A 27,442-nucleotide genomic window follows, 5' to 3' on the forward strand; every position below is an offset into this window, starting at 1 on the left:
AAACTTCTGTGTTCATATTTTTATAGACCTCATGATTGTTAAGGTATAAAGGAGCATCAGAAGTTTTGTTTTTGTTTTAATTACAAAGGAGTTAGGATATTCCTAACATCCAAAGCGAATTAAAATAATTCACTTTGATGTGAGAAAGAGCTTATTGTCTTAGGGGCACTGGTGAGGTGAATTCACAACTATGGGTTGTTTTAATTGAATTACATCCTCAGAGCTTTAGTTTTGAGCTCTGAATCTACAGTCTGTATTTTGCAAGTAATCAATGGTATTTATTTAAATGCTCTTGCTAAAGATAATGTGAATAGAGAAATCTGCTTATTTCTAGCATAAAATTGTTTATTAAGCAAAATAATAGAGCACTACAAATTAACTAGTAAAAAATTGAAATCTTTGACTTTCACACCTTCATTTGATATTTACTGAATATTTTGGGGACTAGCTTATATGTAATTTAGCTCAACTTTTGTTTAAAATAGGAAACTGAACTTTGAAAATAAGTACTTTTAAAAATGTTTTAGAATGCAAGATAGTTTTCATGGAAACTTTCATGGAATCATATTCTTTATATTTTAGAATGAAGGTATGTTCCTACTTGGTACTTAATCAAGGAAATACCTAAATCAAGAACCATTCCAAATGGCTGTTTATTAAGTGTGATGGTTTACTAATGTCAACAAAAGTGAAAAAAATTATATTGAAGTATAAATTATAAATAGTAATCTTGTTTAACATATTTATAAATATATTTTTGTACATATTTGTATTTTGTACCTATTTATATAAAAAACAAATATTATTATCTTTTGTACAAATATTTTTAAGATCTGGCACTTTTTTAGCACCCCAGAAAAATATTTTTCAGGCTCTCAGCTGATGCTGAGAAAAGAAGTCACTCTCACATGTTACCATAGATTAATATTGCCTATCTTTGTCTTCATATAAATGGAAGCATACGGTATTTATTTTTTTCTGGCTTATTTCACTCAAAATTACATTTGTGAAATCTATTTATGTTATGGACCAGTGATTCATTCCTTTGTGTTTTGTGTAGCACCCTGTTGAATAAATACGGAGCTTTCCAATCCATTCTATCCTGATGAACATCCAGGTGTTTCTGTTGAAACTGCTGGTCATAAATTATGTGTTTAAATGTAGTAGATAATGATCGTTATTTTTCCAAAATGGTTGTATCAACTTAATAACTCATTCAAATATGTGAAGACCCCCTAACAATCTAAAAAGATGGACCTCCAATTTCAAATAATAAAAAGATTAAGTACTTGAACAGGCAGTATATGCACATTTTTAAAAATAAAAGATTGAGTTAAATTTTGAAAAACGTAGGCCAGGCATGGTGGCTCAGGCCTGTAATCCCAGCACTTTGGGAGGCCGAGGTGAGTGGATCACGAGGTCAGGGATCGATACCATCCTGGCTAACACTGTGAAACCCCATCTCTACTAAAAATACAAAAACTTAGCTGGGCGTGGTGGTGGGCACTTGTAGTCCCAGCTACTTGGGAGGCTGAGGCAGGAGAATGGCATGAACCCACGAGGCAGAGCTTGCAGTGAGCCGAGATTGCGCCATTGTACTCCAGCCTGGGCAAGAGTGAGACTCTGTCTCAAAAAAAAAAGAAAAAGAAAAATGTAAGTAAGAATCTCATTTGAGTTACATGTGTGAAAATATTTCTTTTACATTATTATATAACACAGATTTTGGATATGACAAGTGCTGAACTGAGGCTTTTCACTTGATATGCATTACAAATTAGAATTTTTCACTCACAAAACATGCTTATGACAATTTTATATGTGAACAGAATTGTAAAAATTGCCTCGAGTTATTGAATAAAATGTTTAAAGTACCTCATAGGATGAGGAAAAAGTGGAAGAGTTAAAAGGATACAAAGCGTAAAAGATAGAGAATAAGAGTTCAAATAAAATCCAATGAAAAGGCACCATCTTGTGTAACTCCGTAGTTAATTGTGCATGTGTGCTATTTTTCATGACTTGGAGCACGTTATTTTTGGCCAAGAGTTTCCATTCTATCTATGGATATGCCAAAAATTTCCTATTTTAGATCTTCTAGTCTCTAACTCTCAAGATAAAAAATAAAAATCATTAAAACCTCTGACTCTGATATTGAATGCCTGCATAAAAATCTCCTCCCATCACCGTGCAACAGATGACTTGCTCATACACCTTTTTCACTACCACTCCCCATCAAGGGTTTTCTCCTTCGAGACTACAGTAATTCTCTTTGTATTTCATATTATGTGCAAACTTTACTTTCAAAGAGTTACCTATATTAATGTATTTACATCATTCACTTAATATATTTTCTCTATCAGTAAAATTGGTTTAGATATCTTGGATTAGGACAGAACACATCGCAATTTTTCTCACCTTTATGATCAGTTTTTTTTTTTTTAAGTTGGACCGTTTTTCAGTTGGTGACTGTCAGAAATGAATTAAAGTTGTTAAGAGAAGAATAGGTAAGAGTAAAGAGAAGGGTGTCCTTACGTATCAACTTTGTTTATTTAGTTTTTTCAAGTTCAACAAGACCCTCCTCTCCCTTCAAGGAAGATGATTCCTAGGCATGTTTGTTATTTCTATCAAAACAGCTGAGGTTTTCTTTTTTTTTCATTCATATTGTTAAAACACCAATTGTGGAGCGAAAAATGCTTCAGCTGGGACTGTCCTCTGACAGGCCGTGCGACGAGGTCAGGCCCGCGCCCGCCAAGCCCTAGGGCCGCTGCCGCCTACGGCCATGGAGGACGAGCAGCCCGACAGCCTGGAGGGCTCGGCGCCGGTCCGGGAGGGCCTCTTCGCCGATCCCGAGAGGCACCGGCTGCGCTTCCCGATGGCTTGGAACGGCGCGGAGGGCAAGTCCGCTGTGACTTGTCACGACCGCAACCGCGCAGCAGCGGCAGCGGCACGAGGGGGCCCGGCTGGGGCTCGAGCCCAAGCCCGAGGCCGCCGTGTCCCCGCCCAGCTGGGCCGGCCGGCTCTCGGCCGCGGAGTTCCGCGGCGCGCGCCGGCAGCTAGCGGCGCTGCGGCCGCCTCTGGAACGCTGCTTCCTGTGGCTGCCGCCGGAGCTGAACATGCGAGGCGGGGCCTGGGGTCTAGGGCTCGGGCTGTGGGCGCTGCTCTGGCCGGCGCCCGCGGGCCCCTGCGAGGAGGCGCTGCAAGAGCTTTGCGGGCAGCTGGAGCGCTACCTGGGCGCGGCGGTCCACGGCTGCGGCGGCGCCACCGTGCGCGACGCGCTCTTCCCGGCTAAGGGCCGCGCGGCCGACTGCGAGAGCCCGCGCGAGTTCCGGGAGCGGGGCTTGCGCGCGTAATGGGTCGAGGCGGACGCGCGGCTGCGTCAGGTAAGCGAGTCCGGGCCGCCGGCGCGAGTCCGGGCTTGGGTTACCTGGGACCCTGTGGGAGGCTCCCCCGGCGCCGAGAGCCCTGGCTGACGGGTGACGGGAGGCGCCGGCGGGCGGAGAAGGCCAAGGGTTCCCCGGTGCCCTCACCTGCGCGGGACCGCTGCGGGAAACCGGGGGGTGGGGGGAGCTCCGGGAGGGCCTGCAGAGAGGACAAGCGAAGTTAGAGCCTAGTGTACTTGCAGCTGGGAGCTGGGCTAGGCCCCCCAACCTTTGCCCTGAAGATGCAGGCAGAGCAGGATGTTGTAACGGGAAATGCCAGAAATACTGCAAGCAAAACTCAAAACAACCCATCCATGTAGGAAAGAATAACACGGACTACATGTAAACAATTCCAAATCTGTGTATGAGGAGACGTCGCAAGTGGGATAAAATGGTTTAAAGGAAGAAATGGCTTTTAGGAGATAGGGTGTTTTGTTTTAAGTAATACAGACTTGGTCAAATGGAAAGCCGGTAGAAAGTGAACTTTATTCATGAGTTTAGAATAACCGCATTAGTGCCCTTTTAAGCTGGAAAGAGGTAGTTTGAGAGAGGAATTATTTGAGTGGTAAACTTACTGAACCTAAGGGGACGGGGAAGTACATGTTCATAGAAGGGTTTAGGAGAAAATATGCCTTCTAAATCCACACTCACGGTTTACTAAGGAGAGCTAGGCTGGAGTCTCAGCTCACTGCTCTTATTAACCTGAATGATATTTTTCTGTGCATTCTTTTGAGGAAGGGGAGGTGAAAAGAATTCAGCCTAAGCTAAATATAGAATAAGCTTTCTAAATTAAAATGGTTTTATAAAAGGAGCTTGTTAGTGGGGTCATTTTTGTACTGTGAGCTTTATGTGTAAATGTGTACACACCCACTTAACGTGTTGATTTCACTTTAGAATATGAGGAAACCACAGGGGAGTTTCAGGCCAGTCAGCTTTTGAGCTTCATTTTCACCTTAGGATATGAGGAACCCACAGGGGAGTTTCAAAAATGGTATCATTTTGTATCAGACTTGTTTTTTAAACACTTGGTTTCTCACAGAGATAGGTGGTTTCTCCTTAAAATTGAACATTTATATGATGTATTTTACTGTAGTTACTATCAGAAAAGTTAGTTTTCCCAAATTTCAGTTCACTCTGGGGTCCTATAGCATGAATGTCGTTCATTCTGTTGAGCTAGCTGTTCACATTAGTGTAGTTCACATGTTTATCTGGAACTCAAAAATGAGGGGTTGAGGGGGAAGCTAAAATTCAAAACATGTCCAAATATAAAATTTTAATATTTACTTTATATTTGGAATAGAAAAGCAATTGATTCTAGAATTAGACCAATTGCTAGCATTGCTAGGATATATAAAATGAAGCTGAATATTTTAACTCTGGAATTTTTCTGAATAGTTTGAGAAATAAGGCTGAAATGTATCACTTGCCTTAAGTTTACTTTTGCGTGTGTGTTTTAATATTGTTCAGTGAGGCTTTCACTTAAAAAAAAATAATAATATTATTACCTGGATAAAAAATACAGCTGAAAGTAGATCACTTTATCCTTAAGCAGAAGGATGGAAATAGAAGAATTTAAGAATGTATTGGTTGAAAAACATCTATATTATTTGATTTTATTTCTCTTGTGGGAGTAAAATAATTTCCAACCAAATCAGTCCACCTAGATTACATACACTGTTCAGTTTGTTTTCTGCCTTGCAGCACAAGCAATAACCAGCAGAGACTGGAACCATAGCTGAGGCTCTGTAAATGAGTTGACTGCTAAGGACTTCATGGGAATATTAACCTGGGGCATTAAGAGAATCAACATGCTAAAGTACTTGGAGACAGCTCTGTGATGTTTTATGAGGTTTTTGTGTGTGTGTGTGTGTGTGTGTTTTTTTTTTTTTGAGACGGAGTCTTGCACTGTCGCCCAGGCTGGAGTGCAGTGGTGCCATCTCGGCTCACTGCAAGCTCCGTCCCCTGGGTTCACGCCATTCTCCTGCCTCAGCCTCCCCGGTAGCTGGGACTGCAGGCCCCTGCAACCACACCCGGCTATTTTTTTGTATTGTTAGTATACACAGGGTTTCACTGTGTTAGCCAGGATGGTCTCGTTCTCCTGACCTCGTGATCCGCCTGCTGTGGCCTCCCAAAGTGCTGGGGTTACAGGCGTGAGCCACCACGCCTGGCCCTTCTGAGCTTTTAAAAAGGAATACAGCCTCACAAAACCTTTACAGTCAGAAAAGTCAAATGAAAAAATATCCACAATCTCAAGTGTTCTTTTGAGTCCTTTTCGCTGCATACTTAGTGCATAGTTGAGATTAAATTTTGTACTCTGCCTCTCCATTTAATTATAAAAGTCTCTTTTTTTTTTTGAAACGGAGTTTCGTTCTTGTTGCCCAGGCTGGAGTGCAATGGCACTATCTCGGCTCACCGCAACCTCCGCCTCCCGGGTTCAAGCGATTCTGCTGCCTCAGCCTCCCCAGTAGCTGGGATTACAGGCATGCGCCACCACGCCCAACTAATTTTGTATTTTTAGTACAGACAGGGTTTCTCCATGTTGGTCAGGCTGGTCTCGAAGTCCTGACCTCAAGCGATCCACCCGCCTCGGCCTCCCAAAGTGCTGGAATTACAGGCGTGAGCCACGGTGCCTGGCCAAAAGTCTCCATATTATTAAACAATCTTCAGAAGCACAGTGCTGAATGACTATAGTAATAATATTCTGCCATGGATATATCATAATTTATGTAACAATTCTTGTTTTATTGGACATTTTTGATGGAGGATGATAACATTTTCATATTTAATCAATATTTTAAATTGATGTATTGAAAGTTGAGAACATGAAGGGTTCTTTTGTTTAGTTTTGTTTGTTGGGTATGTATTACACTGTCCTGACTTGAGCTTTATTCACATTTGCTCTCTAGGTTATTCAAGGACACGGAAAAGCCAACACCATGGTGGCATTAATGAAAGTTTACCAAGAGGAAGATGAAGCGTACCAGGAATTGGTTACCGTGGCAACCGTGTTCTTCCAGTACTTATTGCGGCCATTTAGGGCTATGCGAGAAGTTGCAACTTTATGTAAGCTTGATATTTTGGTATTTTTTTTAATTTTTATTTTATCACATTTACTATTTGTCATATATTATTTCTTTATTTACACTTAATGTTCGATCTCTGTACTTTGTTTGGGTTTACTCTTATGTTTATTTACTTATTTATTGATAGAGATGAGGTTTTGCCATGTTGCTCAAGCTGGTCTCTAACTCCTGAGCTCAAGCAGTCTGCCCACCTCGGCCTCCCAAAGCGTAGCATTACAGGTGTAAGCCACTATGCCTAGTTCACCCTTATGTTTAAATATTGAATTTATATTTAAAATTGATAGAAAATGAAGACATTTACATAGGTCAGCTTGATAGCTTAAGATTCCTACAAATTTTAAAGAGTTAAATGTTTTTTCTGGCGATGAATTTTTTTTTTTTTTTTTTTTTGAGATAGGGTCTCTTTTTGTCAGCCAGGTTAGAGTGCAGTGGCACAATCTTGGCTCACTGCAACCTCCTCCAGGTTCAAGTGACTCTTCTGCCTCAGCCTCCTGAGTAGCTGGGATTACAGGTGTGCACCACCACGCCCTGCTAATTTTTGTATTTTTAGTAGAGACGGGGTTTCACCATGTCGGCCAGACTGGTCTCGAACTCCTGACCTCAAGTGAGCCACCAGTCTCAGCCTCCCAAAGTGCTGGGATTACAAGCGTGAGCCACTGCGCCCAGCCTGATGAATTGTTTTTGATGTGATGTTTATTTGCTTCAGCTGTTTTCCTCTAAGGACTCATGCAGATTTCTTAAAATAGGATGAAAATTTAAATAGCAGGACCCTAGATTGTAATTCAGTAACTTAAATTTTAGTAAATACAGTTATTGCTCTTGCTTCATTGAGCCATCAAACAACTTTGTGACACCATTCAGAAAAGGCATTCTTATTCCAGTGTTACAAATGAATCTAGAGTCCAGAGTTGTTAAATAGCTTGCCTTGGGTCTCAACAACGGGAATCAGAAGACACCTAAGAGATCTCTTGATTTCTGCCCCCTGCACTGGGCCATCTTTCCACATATAATCTCATGACCCCTGCCAGATGATTGTACTATAAAAATAGTGTCACATTTAGGTGAAACTCATGCCACTCTAACCTGTGGATAAAGTTGTTCTGTTCATTATTTTGAAAGTCTATTATTTGGAGAGTCTACTTCTTGCATATATTTTGCTTTCTTCTTCTTTTTTTTTTTTTTTTTTTGACATTGAGTTTCGCTCTTGTTGCCCAGGCTGGAGTGCAATGGCATGATCTCAGCTCACTGCAACCTCCGCCTCCTGGATTCAAGCGATTATCCTGCCTCAGCCTCCTGAGTAGCTGGGATTACAGGCATGTGCCACCATGCCCGGCCCGGCTGATTTTGTATTTTTTTAGTAGAGACGGGGTTTCTTCATGTTGGTCAGGCTGGTCTCGAGCTCCTGACCTCAGGTGATCTGCCCGCCTCAGGCTCCCAAAGTGCTGGGATTACAGGCATGAGCCACCGCACCCGGTCTGTATTTTTCCTTTCTTTAAGTGACAGCTGTTTTAAGATACCATTCACAGATTTTATGTATATACGTATATATATATAAAACACATATACGTATATACGTATATATATAAAACACATATACGTATATACGTATATATATAAAATACATATACGTATATACGTATATATAAAATACATATACGTATATATGTATATATATAAAATACATATACGTATATATGTATATATATAAAATACATATACTATATATGTATATATATAAAATACATATACTATATATGTATATATATAAAATACATATACGTATATATGTATATATATAAAATACATATATACGTATATATGTATATATATAAAATATATATAAAAAGATGTACAATTCAGTGATTTTTAGTATATTGAAAGTTGCACAATGATCATTACTATGTAATCTCAGGACATTTTCACCCCCAAAAGAAACTCTGTACCCATTAGTCACTCCCAACCCTGGGCAACCACCAGTCTGCTTTCTGTCTCTGTGGATTTCCCTGCTCTGGACATAGCAACAGCATTATTCAATATGTGGTCCTTTCACTCAGCACAGTGTTTGCAAGGCTAATCCATGTTGTAGCAAATATCAGGATTTCATTTCTTTTTATTGCTCAGTAATATTCATTGTATGAATATATTGCATTTTATTCATCAGTTGATGGACATTTGGGTTGTTTCCACTTTCTGGCTATCATGAATAATTCTGCTTTGAATGTTTGTAAGTTTCTGTGTAGACATATGTTTTCATTGCTCTTGTGTACGTACTGAGAAGTAGGATTGCTGGGTCCTATGATTACTCAATGTTTAACCTTTTGAAAGACTGCCAGATGGTTTTCCAAAGTGGGTGCACCATTTTATACTCCCAAAAGCAGTAAATGAGGGTTCCAATTTGTCTACATTATCACCAACACTTGTAATTGTGTGTCTCTTTGGTTACAGCCATCCTAGTGGGTGTGAAGTGGTATCTTATTATGGTTTTGATTTGTAATTCCTTGTCAGCTAACTTGTACATATTTCTTATGCTTTGTAGAAGAAAAATTGCATATTGGATGACATAGCAGTACATGTCTTAGTTCAGGCTGTTATAATAAAGTACCGTAGATTAGGGGCTTATAAACAACAAAACTTTTTTTCTCACAGTTCTGGAGGCTGGTTAGTCTAAGATCAAGGTGCTGGCAGATCCAGTGTCTTGTGATGGCCAGTTTTTTAATTTGTAGATGACTGTCTTGCTGTGTCTTCACATGGTGAAGAGCAGAGAGAGAGATCCTGTGTCTCCTCTTCTTTTTATAAGGGCATTCATCCCATTCTTGAGGGTTCCACCCTCATGACCTAATTACCTCCCAAAGGCCCCATCTTCAAATACCATCACACTGGGGATTTAGGCTTCAACATACGCATTTTGGGGGGATCCAAACATTCAGTCCAATACCAGTACATGTTATAAGCATGAATATACAGATACTGTCTTTCAGGTGATTATATTACATATCCCTGAAAGAAATGATAACAACAGCTAACACTTAAGTGCTGTGTTCCAGGCCCTATGCTGAGTGCTTGACAACACAGATGACTCATTTAAACAATTGTGTATTATTATTAATAGAGAGAAGCATAAGTTGACAACATTCCTCTCTAGAAAAAGTTATTCTAGGCATATGAAGTGAAAGTAGGTTTTTTCCCCCCCCTTTATGCCCCAGAGTGTCCTTTTGTCTTCCAGGTGGTGCTCAGCTTAGAGCCTTATTCATATGCAGTAAGGGACTGCTGAATGAATGAAAATTTAATTGAGTAGTAGTGTAGTTAAATTAATCCATGTGACCGATTTCCTTTCAATTTCCTAATGGTTCTATATAACTATTAGCTTTTACTAAGATAATTTTCCCTTCTGTCTGTAGAAGTCCTTGGATGAGGATGACCTAGGTCCTAGAAGGGTAGTTGCCCTGGAGAAAGAAGCTGAGGAATGGACCAGATGGGCTGAAGCAGCTGTCGTCTCTATTCAAGATATCACAGTGAATTATTTTAAGGAGACAGTAAAAGCATTAGCAGGTGATAATCTAAAAAATGCTATATGCAGATACGTGTAATTGATTGTCATTTTATTCAAATACCATTTGAGTCCCTCTTAACGCACTAGGCACTGTGTTTTCTAAGTGGCGAGATTTCAGTGTCAAGCATTAAGAGACATTGTACAGTCTGGTGAAGAGAGAGAAATCTTAATTATCTATTCACTGAAGCACATGGAAAATGGCAGTGACAATAAATGGCACAAAGAAGAGAGACATGGGGCTCTGAGGGTCTGTGAGAGAGAAATTGGGCTTGATCAGGGTGGTCACTGAAGGCCTCTGAGAAGTGGCGCTTGCCCCAATATCTGAAGGGTAAATGGAAGTTGAGAGAATAGAAAAAGTGAGGAGTGTTCCAGGCAGAAGGAATAGCACTGGCAAAGGTCCCCTGGCTTGAGGGAAGTTGGCAAATAGGAGCTTACAGAAAACCTGCGGGGCTGGATCGCAGAGAGTGCAGGACAATGTGGTATGAGGGAAAATGCTGGCAAGACAGGCAGGGATCAGACTGTGCAGGGGCTTGTGGGATGGGTGAAGGACTTTTTTTCAGTCTTAAATAATTTTTGATAAAAACACCAAGTAGGACACAACTTAATGTCTGTCAGTTTGTTAAGTTATGGTACATTCATGAAAGAGAAAACTACATAGCTATTAAGCATGATTCTTGATTTTTTTTTATGAGTGGCAAGAGTTTCTGATATATTGTGCAGAATCAACAAGATATAAAGCAGAATGATGATCCTGGTTTTTTGGTCAAACTATCCATATGAGCCTGTCTGTCTAGCTAGACATAGAAACGATATGGAAGCAAGTGTGCCAAAATATAAGAAGCAGTTGCCTCAACTAGGTGAGATCATGACTTCTTATTGTCCTTTTAAAAATTGAGTACCTAAAATTTTATATTAATGACCACGTATTATTTTTATAATAATAAAAAAGTTAATAAAACAAAATTTCTTTTAAAAAAGATGTTCTGTAGGTAGTATGGAGGCAATAAAAAAAGGATTAGTTCATGATCAATGTTTCCCTTTTTAATGAGGTGTAATTATATTTTATCTTTATAATCCAACAGGAATGCAGAAAGAAATGGAACAGGATGTGAAGAGATTTGGCCAGGCTGCCTGGGCCACAGCAATTCCCAGGTTGGAAAAACTTAAGCTAATGCTAGCTCAGGAGACTCTGCAACTCATGAGAGCGAAAGAGTTGTTTAAATCACAAAAGAGCTGAAATTCAGGGAAAGGTAAGACAAAGATAAATATAACTTTGTTTTAAAAATACACTTTTATTTTTTTTTATTTTTTATTTATTTTTTGAGACGGAGTCTCGCTCTTTCGCCTAGGCAGGACTGCAGTGGTGCAATCTCGGCTCATTGCAAGCTCCGCCTCCCGGGTTCACACCATTCTCCTGCCTCAGCCTCCCGAATAGCTGGGACTACAGGCACCCGCCACCATGCCCGGCTAATTTTTTGTATTTTTAGCAGAGACGGGGTTTCACCATGTTAGCCAGGATGGTCTCGATCTCCTGACCTCATGATCCGCCCACCTCGGCCTCCCAAAGTGCTGGGATTACAGGCGTGAGCCACCGCGCCCAGCCCCACTTTTATGTTTTAAAAATTTTGTATAAATAAAGGATACAAGTGCAGTTTTGTTCCATGGATATATTGTGTAGTGGTGAAGTTTTCACTTTTAGCGTAATCATCACCTATATAATGTAATTGTACCCATTAAATATTTCTCATCCCCCGTCCCACCCACTTACTCTTCTGAGTCTCCAGTGTCTATTATTCCACACTGTCTGTGTATACACACTACTTAGCTCCCATTTATAAGTGGGACCATGTGGTAAAGCACACTTTTATTTTTAGATAGCACTTTTCTTTCCAGGCATCATTAAGGAGCTTCTTTTCTTCACTTATTCCAACACCGTCTTCTATGGAAGGTTAGACATAAAGTTTTCCTTTGGTTAAGATGTTTCAAAATACCATATTGTAGGATTCACTTTATAGTAACACTGAGCCCAGTATTGAAGTGGGTACTGTACTTGAAAATCAATCCAGCAATGTTTTCAGTACAGCTTTAAAATAATCAAAGAGATACTTCACTGAAGGATCATAGACACTTTTTTCCTATAATCTTATGACTTTAAAGCAGAAAACACTGTAAACACCTGTCTTAGTTGGCTAAGGCTGCTATAACAAGATTAAATATCACAGATTGGGTGACTTAAACAACGGACATGTATTTCTCACAGTTCTGGAGGCTGGGAAGTCCAACATCAAGGTGCCTGCAGATTCACTGCCCGGTGAGGATCCTCTTCCTGTCTGGTAGACAGCTGCCTTCTTAACTGAGTGCTCATATAGCCTTTTTTCTGTGTGTATGTTTAGAGAGAAAGAAAGTGATCCCTGTCTTTCTCTTCTAATAAGGGCACTAATCCCATGATGGGGGTGCTATCCTTTTGACATAATCTGAATCTAATTACTTCCAAAGGACTCACCTCCAAATAACATCACATTGGGAGTTAGAGTGTCAACATATGATTTTGGGGGGACACCAATAGGCAATACATAATAATACCTCATTGCCATTTATGTTTCTCAAAACCTAAATGTTTTTCTGTGTTTCAAGGATGAGATAAAGTATTAGCATCACTAGATGAAATGAAAAAGTGTTTCTTTCCTATTTGCTCTTTTATATTTAGTACTGAACAAGGAATAGAAAATAGCTAGAATGCTTCTAAAGTTTGTTTTTAATATACTATTTATTTTAACTTATTTTTCTTTTTTTTATGAAAATAAGATGGAAGATCTTCCAGAACAAGAAAAAAATATAAATGTTGTAGATGAATTAGAAATACAATTTTATGAAATTCAGTTAGAACTATATGAAGTTAAATTTGAGATATTAAAAAATGAAGAAATACTGCTTACTACACAGTTGGACTCTCTTAAAAGACTTATAAAAGGTAAAGTTTATATTTAAGTATATAGATTACAATGTTTGTAAATTTAAGGAAATACAGACCATATTATCAATTACTTTTTGTAAACTGTAACATCTGAAAATTTCCTAAAGTTTTCCTTCAGTGGTTTATTATTCAAATAATATATTCATTGTTAGCACATAGCAAAACAAAGAAAGAAAAATTATTATTATCCCAATCCCATCATCTAGAGATGCTTAATGGTTGGCTGGGCACAGTGGCTCACGCCTATAATCCCAGCACTTTGGGAGGCCTAGGCGGGCAGATCACTTGAGGTCAGGAGTTCCAGACCAGTCTGGCCAACATGGTGAAACCCCGTCTCTACTAAAAATACAAAAATACTAAACCCTGTCTCTACTAAAAATACAAAGTCCCGTGTGGTGGCACGTGCCTGTAATCCCAGCTACTTGGGAGGCTGGGGCAGGAGAATGGCTTGAACCCGGGAGGCGGAGGTTTCAGTGAGCCAAGATCGTGCCACCGCACTCCAGCCTGGAAGACAGAGCGAGACTCCGTCTAAAAAAGAAAAAAAAAAAGAGAGATACTTAGTGGTAATAATTTGCTGTATAACTTTGTAGATTTTAAAATATGCTGATATATAAAAGCATAAATTTTTAACCAAAACTACATAACCAGTTCAGTAACATCTTTTTTAAATTTTTTTAATTTTTATGGGCGCATAGTAGATATATATATTTATGGGTTACATGAGATATTTTGACACAGGCATACAATGCATAATAGTCTCTTTTTCATTTAATACATAATAATTGTCTTTCTATTTCAGAAATAATAAAAGTATCAAAATTTTAATGGCTGCATAGTATTCCATTATATGGATATACTGTGATTTCCAAATTTCTGCTGTTTTGAACAGTAGTGTAGTGAACTTTCCTTTACACATGTCTTTGAGTATACGACAGATTATCTCCTTGGAGTAAATATCTAAGGATGAAATTATTGGGTCAAGGGCAATATATATTTTACATTTTGCTACGTAATAATACAACAATCATCTGAGATACATTTTTCCTCACCTCCGTATTATTTTCTGATTTCTAAATTTCATACTACGTAGTGGCCCTCTAGATAGGTTGTACATTTAAAATGACGCTCCCAGGCTGGGTGTGGTGGCTCACGCCTGTAATCTCAGCACTTTGGGAGGCTGAGGGGGGCAGATCACTTGAGGTCAGGAGTTCAAGACCAGCTTGACCAACGTGGTGAAACCCTGTCTCTACTAAAAATACAAAAATTAGCAGGGCGTGGTGGTGGGCGCCTGTAATCCCAGCTACCTGGGAGGCTGAGGCGGGAGAATTGCTTGAACCTGGGAGGTCGAGATTGCAGTGAGCTGAGATGGCAGACTCTGTCTCAAAAAAAAAAAAGAAAAAAGACACTCCCATCAGCAGAATATGAGTGTGTATGTTTCCCAGACTCATACCATTCTTTTGCATTTTTGCTTACTTGACAGAGAAAATGGCAATTTTCCAATTTTCATTTATTTAATTATGAGTGAATATTGAACAAAATTTTGTATGTTTACAAGCCATTTGTACTTATTTTATGAAATGCCTATTCATAGTCGTTGTCCGTTTTTCTTTGGAATATTTCCTTTCGACATTAAGAATAATATCCTCTATTGTCTGTCATATATTGCAAATAATCTCTCCTTGTCATTTGCGTTTTCTTGCCTTTCAGAAATATTTAATTTTTATGAAGTCGTGTTTATCGATTTTTTCCCCTATGGCTTTTGCTTTTAGTATTATGTCTGGCAATAGTCTCCTATCCCAAAATTATGTCAATATATACTTATGTTTTCTTTTAGTATGTTTATGATGTTACTTTTTAAAACATTTAATTCTTTAGTCCAGGTGGAATTTATTTTGATTGTGGTAGGAACTGAAACTTTCACTCAAATTGTTAAGCAGTCCCAATCACTGATTTTAAAAACATTTTCCCTAAATGTTTAACATTTCTCCAGTTAAACATTAGATTGACTTTGGTCTGTTTCTGAGTTGTTCTCCTCCATTGGTTCGTGAGTGGCTTCTGCTGCTGGCTCCATGCTGTTCTCATGACTGTCTTGGAGGCACGTTTTAGGGTCTGGTAAGGCAAGTACCCCCCCATTACTTCACAAGTTTTCTGACTATTTTCACTCCTTTATTCTTCCAGATGAAATTCAGAATCAAGTTCAAAACAAAAACTCGTTGGAATTTTGATTGTGATTTTGCTTCAAATTAGAGATTACTTTGGGGAGAATAGTGGTCTTTGCAATTTTGAATCTTCCTACCCAAGAACATGGTATGTCTCTCTCCATTTATTTAAATCTTTTTTCCTAAAGTTCCTCCAAGTTTAATAAATTTCTTCACATAGATCCTGAATTTTTGGTTTAATCCTGAGTATTCAGAATTTTTTTCAGTAGTTTCAGGTTATAAGCATTTTACATATTTAGGAAAAAAATTACATTAAAAAAAGAAGTTAATCTGGAAGGATGCATGCCAAATTGTTCATAATGTTTTTCCTCTGAGAATGACTCAGAAGGTTTGGGGAAGAAGCAATAGAATTTCACTGTTTATTTAATGTACTTTGGGAGGGTTTGAATTTGTTACAGTAAGCATGACTTTTAAAAAATCAATATGAAATCAAGATTAAATATCACTAAGGCATCTTAATAATATATTGCTGATAGAATATAAGTTGCCTTTCTGGAGGGCATTGTGGCAATGGGTATCAAGATCCTTAAATACTTATCTGCTAAGGAAGTGATAAAAAGTGTACACAAAGATCTATACAGAGATGTTCATCACAGTGAAATGAAGAATGGAACAGTGGAACAGCCTAACAACATGGATTGCTTAAATTAGAGAATACTATGCTGCCATTAAAATTTATCTTTTTTAATTTCTTTTTATTTTTGGAGATGGAGTGTTGCTCTGTTGCCCAGGCTGGAGTGCAGTGGCACGATCTCGGCTCACTGCAACTTCTGCCTCCCAGGTCCATGCTGTTCTCCTGCCTCAGCCTCCTGAGTAGCTGGGATTATAGGCACACGCCACTGTGCCCAACTAGTTTTTGTATTTTTAGTAGAGACGGGGTTTTGCCATGTTGGCCAGGCTGGTCTTGAACTTCTGGCCTCAGGTGTGCCACCTGCCTTGGCCTCCCAAAGTGCTGGGATTACAGGTGTGAGCCACCGCACCTGGCCTAAAAATCTATTTCCATCCCATGGAAAATGTTCTTTTAGAACTCCATTGATATGTGTAGCTATGTAAGTAGTATGTGTATGTGTGTGTGTGTGTGTGTATATACGTATGTCTATACAGGTATGTATACATGCATATACTACTTACAGGTATATGCACACATGCTACTTACATACATGTGTATAGTCATGTATATATACATGTGTATATGTATATTACATTTATACACATACATTTTTTATATGTTAATAGCGATTCTCAGTGGTGGGATTACAAGTGATCTTTATTTTCCTTACATTTAAAAAATTCAGTGCAGTTTTACAAATAATAAAATATGTTTTAAACAATCATTAATACGTTTTTGGAAAAACAGGATGAAGTTGTCTATTATGATCCATGTGAAAGTCCAGAGGAACTTAGTCATTGACTGTGGTGGGGCTGTAGGACGATAAGAATTCAGAAGTGAAAGAACTCAGAAGGCAGTGCCAGCAGCTGGAGTCTATTAAAACGGGCAGGATCTGTGTCAAAAGAGCTTCTCTCCAGAGTAGAAAGGTAGGTACGCTCAGAGCGGCTTTCTTTTCTTTTCTCTTCCAGAGATTTATTCTTGTATGAAGGATAAAGAGGTATTGAAATAAGGTTTTTACCCACACAGTGATTAATTTTTTGTGTGCTTGTGCACTTATCCATGGCTATAGTTAAAATGATTTTAAATATTTTTCTTAAAAATATTATTTTTTTCTTTTGGGTTTTAAGCATTTAGCAGATCTCAAGGTTTTAATTTATTCATTCAACAACTATTTGTTGAATGCCCACTGCATACACAGGCACTTTATTTTTATTTTTTTGAGACAGAGTCTTGCTCTGTCACCCAGGCTGGAGTGCGGAGGCACGATCTTGGCTCACTACAACTTCCGCCTCCTAGGTTCAAGTGGTTCTCATGCGTTAGCCTGCCAAGTAGCTGGGTTTACAGGCACGTGCCACCACGCCCAGCTAATTTTTGTATATTTTGTAGAGACGGGGTTTCGCCATGTTGGCTAGGCTGGTCTTGAACTCCTGACCTCAAGTGATCTGCCCACTTGGCCTCCCAAAGTCCTGGGATTGCAGGTGTGAGCCACCGCCCCTGGACCATGGGTACTTTAAAAACTACAATAGGTAGAAACTCTATTTCTAATAACCAACTATAACAATTCTAAATATATTTTACTGTAAATTATTGAGTACACAAAACAATTACAGATAATATTCAGCTCACCTCAGATCTTGTATTTGGTGATTTTTTTCTTAATTTTTAAAAATCCATGAATACATAAAAAGATAACACTAAGAAATTTGTTTCCGACAGAAAAGGAAGCTTCTATATATCATTTTTATACAGACTTTTATATGTATTTACTCATATTTACTATACTTTTCTCCCTTTTTTTTGTTTTGAGACGGAGTCTTGCCCTGTCTCCCAGGCTGGAGTGCAGTGGTGCAATCTTGGCTCACTGCAACCTCTGCCTCCCCAGGTTCAAGCGAGTCTGCTGCCTTAGCCTCCTGCGTAGCTGGGATTACAGGCGCCTGCCACCACGCCTGGCTAATTTTTGTATTTTTAGTAGAGATGGGGTTTCACCATGTTGGTCAGACTTGTCTTGAATTCCTGACCTCAAGCAATCCACCTGCCTCAGCCTCCCAGAGTGCTGGGATTACAGGCATGAGCCACTGTGCCCAGCCTACTATACTTTTCTTGTTAGAATTAAGAAAACGTGAAAATTGTGACTTTTGTAGCTTACAAAAATGTTGATTACTCTTCTATGTAAATACGAATACTTAAAAAAAACTTGTCTAGGTGCTGTGGCTTATGCCTGTAATCCCAGCACTTTGGGAGGTTGCGGTGGGAGAATCACTTAAGGCCAGAAGTTCGAGACCAGGGACAACACAGTGAGACCTCATCTCTGTGATGCGCACCTATAGTCCCAGCTACTCAAGAGGCTGAGGCAGGAGGATCGCTTGAGGCCAGGAGGTTGAGGCTTCAGTGAGCTGTGATTGTACCACTGCACTCTAGCTGGGGTGATAGAACAAGACCCTGTCTCTAATAAAAAATAAAAATAAAAAATTTTGTTAGAAGAATATATTCTTTGCATGTTCGTGTTTAAGAATTGTACTTCTGAATTTAGGAACGGTTATTCAGAGGATTTGAAGATCTACAGGCATTTGCCCTTTGCTCCACATTTCAGAAAACCCATGAGCCCCAAGAGGAGTCTCCTTTGGCACTCCCATGGTGCTGTGGATGAACAGATACCTCCACCTCCTTGGCAGTGTTATATGTATATGTATATGTATATAAAATGCTCCTGTGCCTTCTCTTATCCAGACTTGGAGCATTAACCTTCACTCTCAAGATATAATCACTCCCCTTACCCCATTTAGAGGAGCTCTTTCCACTGATTCTGGAAATGTTGGAATTTGGAAGGCACTCGGTTCATAGAATGGTAGTTGAGGTGAGCTCTTAACTTGGGTTCAGATCACAGCCTGGCCACTTAGGTAGCCATGTGACATTAGGCAAACTACTTAAATCTCTTTTCGGCTCACAGTTTTCTCCTCTGTTAAAAGACGATGACAGACCGGGCACGGCACCCGTAATCCCAGCTATTCAGGAGGCTGAGGCAAGAGAATCGCTTGAACCCAGGAGGCGGAGGTTGCAGTGAGCCAAGATCACGCCATTGCACTCCTCCAGCCTGGGCAACAAGAGCAAAACTCAGTCTCAAAAGAAAAAAAAAAAAATAGTGGTAATAATACAAATTTCATGTGAAGATAAAGTATCATAAGGCATGAAAAGTACTTGTCATTGAAGCTAAAACCTACTCAATAAATGTTAGTATTATCTGTGAGTATTACTGTATTATTTTTTACATAGATTAAGGATTTTATGTACATATAGCATATTATATATTGGTATAGTGAGTGGTTAAGCACAGGTGAAACAGTGATAACAATTTTTCAGGTTTTTTTAGATTGCTCTGTGTTTGTAGGTATGCTTGGAAATGTAATTAGTATTTATAATGTTATGGGGAAATGTGTTTAAAACAATCACATTAAAACATTGTTGGGACACATCCCATTTAAGAATGGGGGCTGCCTGTATGTCCTCTCATGGTTGGAGGATTGTTTTCATCTCTTAAAGCACTCTGCTGGGAACAAATTATTTCCATAAGCAGCCAGGCAACTCTCATCATAGACTCTGAAGGAGACAGTACCATTGGGCCGCGCCAGAACTAATATTAATGAATGCCTTACCCTATGCCCAAATGCAGTGCTTTCTTCTTTTAACCTTTTATGCTATACCAGGGTAATATTAAAAACCATGTAGGTGATTTGTATTATTCCACCAGGATCAGTGCAAAGAAAATCATCGGCTCAGATTGCAACAGGCTGAAGAAAGCATAAGATATTCTCGTCAGCATCACAGTATTCAGATGGTGAGTGTCCTCTGAAGGAAAATGTTTTGTTTGTGTAGCATGACATGCAGGCCTAGACTTGTGGAAACTGGAGTTGCGTTGCCCTGGACCTGCAGCTGTCAGCCATCTCGCCTCCAGGCCTGCAGTCTGGGTGCAGCCTTGGGGTGGTAATGTTGGGGTACAGCCTCTTTCTTTGTCAAGACATTTTTATTGTATGCCAAGACATTTTTTGTAATGTTGAGCAATTTACAAATATACATTTGTTTAAATACAGAAAAGAGACAAGATAAAAAGGAGCAAAAGAAAAAAGAATGGATCAACCAAGAATGTCAAACACTCCAACGATTGAGAGCATTTAAAGAGGTAAGTTCTATAAACCATCACCTCATCTACACTTCTGGGGAAATAAATGAAGACTGCTCTAAAGAGGAAAGTATAAAGTATTAAGAACAGGTCATTCAGAACAAGAAACATTTAAAAATAACATTATTTCTGGTATATCAATAAAAAGCAACAACAAAAATAGAATATCAGTGATTCAAAACCCATGACATAAAATAACTGCTGTTTTTGACATCACAACACACTTGGGTTCCTGCTCTGCACTCCTCACTGAGTAGTCCTAACTGGCACTGGTGGTTTAGATTGGCAGGGAAAACTGAAAACTGTTCAACTCCCTTGACTTTAGCTGGCATTTCCTCTCATTTGTAATAAACAGTTCTTTAAAATGTTATCCAGGCAGCATTGTGATATAAGTGTAGTGAAAGTGCCCAGTTAAAAGTAAAATGTGGTTTTTTTTTTTAATATCTACAACTGTCTTTTTTCTTTTTTTTTTTAAAGTATATACTTAAGAGGGTAATGTTATTTTTTTATGTCCTCTGTTCCAGGCCTACATTTGTATTTCCTCCACAAAATGATCCTGAGTCTGTAATTTTTGTTCTATTTGACTTTATTATTAGAGATAAATTTGTTTAATTAAAAAAAGCTGCTATGAAGATTCAAAAAATAATTTTTTGCTTTTATTTTTAATTGACACATAATTGTACATATTTATGAGGTATAGTGTGATGTTTTGATACAGGTATATAATGTGGAATGATCAAATCAGGATAATTAGCATATCTATCACCTCAAACATTTATCTAAAGGTAAATGGGTTTTTTTAAATAATGTAAATAGGGAGTCCGGCACGGTGGCTCACGCCTATAATTCCAGCACTTTGAGAGGCTGAGGCAGGCGGATTGCTTGAGACCATGAATTTGAGACCAGACTGGGCAACATGGTGAAACCCGAGCTCTCCTAAAAATACAAAAATTAGCCGGGCATGGTGGTGCATGCCTGTAGTCCCAGCTACTTGGGAGGCTAAGGCACAAGAATCACTTGAGCCTGGGAGGCAGAGGTTGCAGTGAGCTAAGCTTGCGCCACTGCCCTCCAGCCTGAACAACAGAGTGAGACTCTTCTGCCTCAAAAAAAAAAAAAAAAGTAAATAGGGGCTTATTAAAGAATATCATTGAATTTACCGACTATAAATTGAGAATTCAATTTCCTTCAGCTTAATGAGCCATCTGTGTGATGAAAGCTCATGGGCTTTTGGGATGTATGGACAGCAGCATCCTGTGTAGAATAAGGGAGTTCTGTGTTTACCAAGAAGTGCCACCCTTGAAGGGGACATAGCCAGTTTGAGCACATTTAGAAGGGAGGAAGTAGGAGAGGGAGAAAACTAGAAATAAAATCTTGTGATACATGATATCTGTTGAGATCAAGGAAGTTCTTTGAATATCTGAAGGGCTGCACGAGGTAAAGGATTTAATTTATCGTGGGTGGACAGACTGCCTGTGTAATATAAGGCAGAACTTGGCCAGGCACCGTGGCTCACGTCTGTAATCCCAGCACTTTGGGAAGCTGAGGCAGGCAGATTGCTTGAACCCAGGAGTTTGAGACCAGCCTGGGCAACAAAGCGAGACCCCGTCTCTGCAAAAAAAACAAAGGCAAACTTAATAGTTCAGAGTCACAGTGACATGCTGCAGCCGGGATGCCACAGAGGGCATCCTTGAGTGGTTCAGGGAACCCCAACATCAGGGATGACCTGATCAGTTGGATGGAGATCAGCTGGATGACCACTGCAGTTTAGCCCTCTGGCCCAGTTTCTGGGATTCTAATTCTGCTGGCATGCTCTCTGACAGAAGGCTGCAGGACGGCAGCTGCATGGCTGTGTCTGCATCGGGGAAGTTTGGGGGCTTGTTGCCATGACATTGCTATTTGTCCTGAAAGGAGCAGAATGTGAGGGAAATGGAAATAGTCCTTGAGTTAATCATGGATTGCATGGTGTGTGTGTGTGTGTGTGTGTGTGTGTGTTTGTTTGTTTTAGGTTTGCATTAATAGGATCATATTGAATGCATCCTTTGCCAGTGTCTTTAACTTAGGTTTTTGAGATATATTCATGTTAATATGTATAGAGCTAGTTCATTTTAATGAGTTCATAGTATTACATTTTATGTTTTATTGGCTAATCAGCGCCTTCTTTAGGGACCTCCTCTCAAGATTAGCTCTTTGTAGGGCTAGGTTTTTCTTTATCAAATGAATACCTGAAAGACCAGAACTTTTTCAATTTACATTTTTTAAATTATGAAATTAACTCTAAGCCTAAAAGTTAGAGAAAATAAATATCCACAGGCTCTGTAATAGCTGCCACTCAGATGTCCACTGTGCTGGCATTTTTCATAGAACTTTTCTCATTTTTAATTGTAATACATACTATTTTATATCTGGTTTTCATTGAACACTGACTGTATCATCTGATTTTTTCAGGTGTTTCAGGGGTTGTACTATTTATGACTTTTTATGACTACTTAATATTTTGAATAGATTTGTCATTTTTTCAACTAATATCCTATTATTTGTATTTTAGCATTTCTAATTTTCCATACTAAAATTGATGACTATTTTCCTCTATACATATGCTTTCGTGTCTTCATTTTACTACAGAGAAGGTAATACTTGATCAGAGGATATAAATGCTTATCTTTTAGCCCATGAGAAATGGACTCGGTAGCAAGGATGGCTGTGCAAACAGGAAGGAGCCACTTTGTGAATTAGACCATCCGTGCATAGAAACGCATGTGTTTATAGATTTCTAGAAAGTTGCAGCATTTTGATGGTTTGCACTTGTGGCAGATTCCTCACCATGGTTTTTCATTTTCAGAAATGCCTAGCTCAATCTGTCTGAAACACCTCTGGCTCAGAATCTGTGGCTCCAAACCTGCCAGGTGACCTTTCCCAGCAGACGTGCTTGCCAGCTTCCCAGGTGGTGTCAGTGATTCACCCGTCCTCTAGGAAAACTAGAGGTGTTCCCCTATCGGAAGCTGGTAAAGTGATAAGCCCCAAGTGTCAACTGTCATGGAAATATCCCTGTCCAGCTTTTTGTTCCAGTTGGTGATCAAACACATTCCAAATCCAGTGAGGAACTGTCACTGCCACCACCTCCTCCTCCACCACCACCACCACCCCACCCCCTCCTCTGCCTGCTCTGTCCTCATCCTCTCAAGCTGCAACTCATCAGAACTTAGGCTTCTGGACTCCAGTGAAAGATGACCAGCCACTTCCTCTAGTGTGCGAATCACCTGCTGAGAGACCACGTGACTCCTTGGTAAGTTTTCCATGTCCAGGATCTATGGACGAAGCGTTGGCCTCCTTGAGGCACGGCAGAGCTCCTCTCCAGAAGGTGGAAGTGCTGGTGGTGTGTCCTCCCCGTGCCTCAGTCAATGAGCACATTCTGGCTGCCATAAGGCAAGGGGTCAAACTGAAGAAAGTTCACCCTGATATTGGCCCAAAACCCAGCAGCAAACCAACCAGCAACAGATGCAACAGTGATCTTGAGAGGAGAATCAGGGCCGCACTCCAGAGGATCAAGAGGGTGTCTGCTGACTCAGGAGGACAGCGACGAGCAGGACCCTGGCCAGTGGGACTGTTAGGCTCAAGTTTGACAAAGGCATCCACCACTGTAGGCTTGAATAAAGTGGGTGAGGCTAAGACCTATTGAAAAGCACACTAACAGGGTGCTGGTAGTTGGGCCACATAACATTCCGGAAGATCAGCAGGGCCTTTTGTGGGATGCTGCAGCATTTTTTTTTTTTTTTTTTTTTTGAGAGATGGAGTCTCGCTCTGTTGCCCAGGCTGGAGTGCAGTGGTGCAATCTTGGCTCACTGCAAGCTCCACCTCCCGGGTTCATGCCATTCTCCTGCCTTAGCCTCTCGAGTGGCTGGAACTACGGGTACCCGCCACCATGCACAGCTAATTTTTTGTATTTTTTAGTAGAGACGGGGTTTCACCATGTTAGCCAGGGTGGTCTCAATCTCCTGACCTCATGATCCACCTGCCTCGGCCTCCCAAAGTGCTGGGATTACAGGCGTGAGCAACTGCACCCGGGCTTTTTTTTTTTTTTTTTTTTGAGGTGGAGTCTCACTCTGTTGCCCAGGCTGGAGTGCAGTGGCATGATCTTGGCTCGCTGCAACCTCCACCTCCCGGGTTCAAGCAATTCTCTGCCTCAGCCTCCCAAGTAGTTGGGATTACAGGCACGTGCCACCACATCCACCTAATTTTTGTATATTTAGTAGAGACTGGGTTTCACCGTGTTGGCCAAGCTGGTCTTGAACTCCTGACCTCATGATCCACCTGCTTTGGCCTCCCAGGGTGTTGGGATTGCAGGTGTGAGCCACCGTGCCTGGCTGATGCTGCAGCTTTTATGTGACGCGGTGACTCTTAAAACTGGGGAGGGAAGTAGACATGAGAGTTTCATACACCACCCCATACGTGGGATGTCAAGACCCATCGGATGTGTCGCTGGCCTAACAGAAGAGCACTTATTTCTCACCATGGGTGATCTAGAATTGTTCCCTGATTCTGAAAGAAGTTTGCTCTACTCTGGTAAGCAGCACTATTAGACTACTGACTGTGGCCTCCTGTGCATATGGAATAGTGATTTCTCAGATTTATAGGTTTGAATGTGAATGTTATCAATAATCAGAATAAATTGCTTATATTCAGGAAAAAAATACCAATTGTGCACATATTTTTATAAAATTATACATAAACACTTTATTTTTATGTCATTCTAAATAATTTTTTGTATGTTTCTATTTCCAAATGTTTGGTAATAGATAGAAATATGATTGATTTTATTTATTGAGTTTGTGTATAACCACGTTACTAAACTCACATATTGAGCATTTTAATAGGTTATTTTGAATAGTTTTACATAGACTGTTAAGTTGTCTGAAAATAGTAACAGGTTTAATTCTTCCTTTCTGATGTGGATGTTACTGATTTTTTTCCCTACATTACTGATCTGGCTAGCACTGTCAGTATAAAGTTGAATATAAGTGGTAAAAGAGCTGACTTCTTGCCTTGGACCCAGTTTTTAAATCAGTCGGAGAGTCACCATTAAGTGTAATTTAGTGGTAGTTTTGGTTTTTTGTTTGTTCGTTTGTTTTGTAGATGGCCTCTATCAGGTTAAGTTCCCTTTTCTCATTTTGCTGAGAGTTTTTATAAAGAATAGCTATTGAATTTTGTCAAATGCTTTTGCTGCATCTGCTGATATGATACATTTATTCTTCATCTACCTAATGTTGCAATTTATATCTGTTGAGCTTTGAATGTTGAACCAGGCTTGCATTCATGGTATAAATCACTTGTTTGTAAAGTATTGTTTTTAAATATTGCTAGATTTGATATCTTAGTATTGTATTTTTATATTTGTCTTCATGTGTTTTTCTTTTCTCATAAGTGTCTGTACCCCCTTTTTTTTTCTTTAAAGAGAAATGATGAGAAAGATTGTCTCTCTTGGAGTTCTCAGTGCCTGTGCATTGCTGCCACTACACAACTAGTATCATGACAACAGCTTCAGAACCAGAGCTGGCTTCCAGGCAAGGCTGGGTGGGGAAGAAAGAGAAAAACAAAAGAATTATTTCGCTTTGCCGAGACCCTAACCTAGTGGTGCTAGAGGAATTAAAGACATACACACAGAAATATAGAGGTGTGAAGTGGGAAATCAGGGCTCTCACAGCCTTCAGAGCTCAGCCCCGAACAGAGATTTACCCACGTATTTATTAACAGCAAGCCAGTCATTAGCATTGTTTATATAGATATTAAATTAACTAAAAGTATCCCTTACGGAAACAAAGGGATGGGCCGAATTAAAGGAATAGGTTGGGCTAGTTAACTGCAGCAGGAGCACGTCTTTAAGGCACAGATCGCTCATGCTATTGTGTGTGGCTTAAGAATGCCTTTAAGCGGTTTTCCACCCCGGGCGGGCCAGGTGTTCCTTGCCTTCATTCCCGTAAACTCACAACCTTCCAGCGTGGGTGTTAGGGCCATTATGAACATGTTACAGTGCTGCAGAGATTTTGTTTATGGCCAGATTTTGGGGGGCTTGCTCCCAGCACTCTACATATGCTCCATTTTACAGAGGCTTCATTCTTGGTTCTCTAGCTAAAAAGAGTAGAAATTTTGCACACCTGGGTTAGAAAAAAAAAATAGCCATTAAACCCACCCCTGTTACAGGTCACTATTGGTATTTTGATTTTGCTTTCAATCCATCTGTTATTGTTTACTTTTAAGAGTTCTTGGTAGTTGCTTTTTATGTCCAGAGTTTTAATTTCAATCAGAAGGAAAATAGGCCTTGGTGAGCATGCTTTGTCTTGGCTGGTGCCAGAAGTCTATACTCAAATATTTTTAAAATAATTTTTAGTTGAATAACAAGTTAGACCTGTGCTTAGCTTTCTCATTGTTTTCCTAAAAATAGAAAAGGTTTTAAATACTTTAACCACGAAATAATTTAAAGCAGGTTTAAAATAAACGCCTTCGTTTTGCCTATTGTATTACTCTGTTCTCACACTGCTAATAAAGACATACCCAAGACTGGTAATTTACAAAGTAAAGAGGTTTAATTGACTCAGTTCCACATGGCTGGGGAGGCCTCCCAATCATGGCAGAAGGTGAATGAGGAGCAAAGTCACATCTTACATGGTCGCAGGCAAGAGAGAGCATGTGTGCAGGGGAATTCCCCTTTATAAAACCGTCCGATCTCATGAGACATTCACTCTCATGGGAACAGCATCAGAAAGACTCACCTCCATGAGTCAGTTACCTCCCACTGTGTCCCTGCCACAACATGTGGGAATTGTGGGAGCTAAAAATCAAGATGAGACACAGTCAAACCATATCTCCTATATACATTCACACTAGCGTTTTAGTTTTAGAACTAGTTCTATGTTACTATCTGAATTAATTTTTCCACAATTTTGTAAGGAAAAATAATGCCTTCTTTGAATTTCATGTGTAAATGATATTTTTAGTTTTGTGTCATTTTGTCCAATAAATTCTGAAAATCTTTGTATTGACAGTGTGTATCTCTGCACAACCATCTATGTATAAGAGCGCTCAGTAAAAAGAATAAAGAGGAAAAAGCACTGGATCTATATTTATACAAAACAAGCCACCAGCAGAGCCCACTGGGAGTGGTCATGATATAATCAGGAGTGTATATTCACAGGTTGTAGATCTGCATATCAGAAGAGGGTTTGCAGATAGCAGATTCTAGAAAAGTTGTCTAATCAGACGGTAAATGCAGGTGTCGAAGCACTGAACAAAAATAAGCTGCTTTAATTATTTATAAGAGGGAAGTACAAGTCATTATTCCATCTGCTAATTTACAGCCTGTAAGATACCCTTTAAAAGCAGCAGTAAGTAAACTCCTCATAAAAGTTAGACTCTATGACAAAT

The 27,442-nt window shown here is 39.6% G+C and overlaps 1 pseudogene; it reads left to right on the forward strand.

The window, feature by feature from the left end:
- The first annotated feature begins 2,533 nt into the window (after positions 1–2,533).
- Positions 2,534–27,062, forward strand: LOC129050380 (WASP homolog-associated protein with actin, membranes and microtubules-like; annotated as a pseudogene).
- Positions 27,063–27,442: the final 380 nt, after the last annotated feature.

The sequence above is a fragment of the Pongo abelii genome, chromosome 16 (assembly GCF_028885655.2).
Source record: "Pongo abelii isolate AG06213 chromosome 16, NHGRI_mPonAbe1-v2.0_pri, whole genome shotgun sequence".
NCBI lineage: Eukaryota > Metazoa > Chordata > Mammalia > Primates > Hominidae > Pongo > Pongo abelii.